Here is a 3,404-nt window from a genome sequence, read left to right on the forward strand (position 1 = left end):
CCACATTTCTAACATTTAAAATTCCTAGATTGCCAAAGTTTGTAATTTCTTATATACTTCTTATCAGGACCAGCATCTATATATTAAAATTCTTCCTATACATAGATTTTATAACAAACACTGAAAACATCTAGTTTTTCTGTTCCCTAATTCTTGTAGTATAATGTAGAAATTTGCTGTGATATAAGGAAAAATGCAAAAAGGAGATATTTTCCATTATAAAATTTGTAACTCAGAGAACAAAAAAAGGGCAATTGCATAAACAAGTCAATTCAGCCTTAGGGAATGAGTAACTTACATAGATTTCTTTTTGAAGTTCAAATGAAAAGGAAAGAGAAAAAATGTAAAATCTTCCACATAATTAACCCCCAATTCTGTATGAATACTACATAACCATGTGACTAATTTCAGAGTTTTGCTATATTAGCATTCGTTGATCTCTTCAATAAATGCCCCACTGAGCACCTACTGATTCAGAATCTCTGAAAGTAGTGGTAGAGTCACATCCATTTAAAATAAAATGTTAAGTTATGCAGGTGATTTTGATACAAAAGACAGTGTGGTATCTACAGGTCCTCTTTTGAACCAAATATCATATGTGGGTATAGTATCTATATTAAAGTGAATCATGACTTTGTAACTCCATTAGATAATTAGTTCCATACCCCCTCTAAAGAAGGCCAGTTAATACACTTATTGCAGTACTGAGCCATCTAAAATCACAGGAAATTGGTTAGAAAACTACATGTATGATAGGAACCTGTGTCCAGAGAAGGGCATTCATACCTTAAACTAATACAGATTAAAAAGAAGTATCTTGGGGTGGTAGCGCAGCAGGTTAAGCACAGGTGGCGCAAAGTGCAACAACCAGCGAAAGGATCCTGGTTCTAGCCCCTGGCTCCCCACCTGCAGGGGAGTCGCTTTACAAGCGGTGAAGCAGTCTTCAGGTGTCTATCTTTCTCTCCCCCTCTGTCTTCCCCACCTTTCTCCATTTCTCTCTGTTCTATCCAACAATGACGACATCAATAACAACAACAATAAAACAACAAGGGCAACAAAAGTGAATAAATAAATATTAAAAAAGAAGTATCTTTTTCATATCCCTTGCTTTTCTAAAGGATAAGAAGTAGCTTGAGATATTCAAGATGGTTCAGATCTCAGCACATAGAATGCTAAGGACTCACAATTCATGTAGATCAAGAAAAAGAATCCTATTGAGCACCTAGTTTGTGCCAGATAACTCTCCAAAAGATTTACTGGCATTTTCACACTGTCCTTATAAAATAATCATATATAATTATTACATCCACAATTACAAAACATCAGCTCAGGTAATTAAATAACTTGATAGAGACCACACAATTAGTGAAAGGTAGGATACAAGATCTATCTAGCCAATTCCTGTGCCTAAACACTATGGCATAAAACTTCTTCAGAAGTGAATTAAAACTCTTACTGCTGTCTTATACTTAGTTCAGAAGCATCTATTGTGGGCCAAAGAGAGTATAAGTCTCCAAATTATTTGCCTTCCATTTCTGTTCATGGCCCCTAAAATTCTGACTTTACATTTATTATACACTTTTCTTAAGAATCTCATTCATTTCTCTTTACCCCAACCCTTCATCTACTATAAATTAGCTATACTCAAACTACCATAAATTCAGTTTAACTTAGAAAAAGAATGATCTCCAGAACAGAGTACAATGTGCTACAGGAAAATGGTGCAAATTTGTTGAGCAAGTGAAAGGTCTGATGCATAGTCATCTTGGGAAAAAATATTAAAGAAATATTTGTGAACTTAAGTTCTACCTCGTAGAAGATAATCATAATAGCACTAACATTAAAACTCTGTATTTTCCTAAAAATATTTTAAATAATCATAATCAGTGCAGGCCAGAAAGTATGGTAAGAGTCATTATTCCCATTTTAAAGATAAGGAAATTCAATCTCTGAAAATCTTAAATATTTTCTCAAATGTACATGTCTAACAAGTATTAGCGTCAACATCCAAACCTAACTCTTCTGGATCCTGGGACTATTTCATAACTTCTGATGAATACTACCCACTAGGTTTCAGTGTCATTCTAAGTTACATGGGAGTTTAGGGCTCAACAAAGAATATGCTAAAAGAGAGATGAGGCTGTATTAAAGGATGTCATACAGGTTTACATCTGTTAGAGGAGGTTATTAAGCATGCTATTAAATTCAGTTATTGAAATGATTTGAAGTAATTCTATCTACTTATCAAAACATTGGAAACAGGCCAGTGGGAGCATTTATATCACAGAATGGGCAAATCATGCTGCTGAGTATTTTTTCCCCCTTCATAAAAGCTATCTTAGGAGGCTAGGTGGTGGTGCTCTGATTGAACACACATGTTACAATATGCAAGGACCTGGGTTCAAGTCCCTATTTCCTATCTGTAGGGGGAAAGCTTCATGAGAGAGAGGGAGAGAGAGAGAGAAAGGAAAAAAGCTATCTTACCTGCACAGCATAGAGAATAAGTAGAATCGGAGAAAAGGAGGTAGAATAGCAAAGAAAAAAACAAAATCCAGGTGAAGACACCAATATGACTGGCATTTATGTAATGTGTTACAGTTTAATAAGAAAGAGGAGTCAGAAAGAGGATATAACATGGGAAATTTATGAAAGATTTCTATTTTTTTATTTCTGCTAGATGACAGAAGATAAAAGAAGCTTCCAAAGCAGTTCTAGATACATACTTGTGGGTGTGGGTTTTGTTTTATTCTGACAGGTTCTACTCATTTCCAAAGTTACAAGAGCAGCACCTTTTTTCTCAGTCCCTATTAATGTTACTGCCTCATCTATGTTTCATGTGTCTAGATTCCTTTATCATAAATGGCATTCCACCCTCGAATCCCCCGACCCCCTAAGTGACTTTTAATTTGCATATACTAAGTATCATTCTCTGTAATGTTAAGCACTGAGTTTTTGACAAATGCTGAAAGTCATATATACAATATTGTATGGTCAAACAGAAGGATACTAGCTGACTTAGGATTTTAGGCTCTTGCATCATGCCACTGCTTTTCAGCAAATGCCATGGCTTTCCAATGCCCATCTCATTGCCAATAAGCCTTAGAGCAATGGACCAATAACAAGTATTAGCTCTGAAGTAACCATCGTAATGGAATTTTTGCCCCTGTCTTTCTCTGGGTATGTAATACTCAACATGTCCTTTAACACATGGAGTAATGAGTTGCTGCCCTCCAGGAGTAACATTAAGTGAGCACCTGAGCCTGAATCTTGAGGAATGATTGAAACTAAGTTCACATTTACAGTTCCTGATAAACTACAAAAATGTTTGCAACTTACTAGCAACGTCTTCGTTTGAAAGGTATTTCTCCTTTTAGCTTAAAGCACAGCTAAATTTGTGTTATTTA

The sequence above is a fragment of the Erinaceus europaeus genome, chromosome 10 (assembly GCF_950295315.1).
Source record: "Erinaceus europaeus chromosome 10, mEriEur2.1, whole genome shotgun sequence".
Lineage (NCBI taxonomy): Eukaryota > Metazoa > Chordata > Mammalia > Eulipotyphla > Erinaceidae > Erinaceus > Erinaceus europaeus.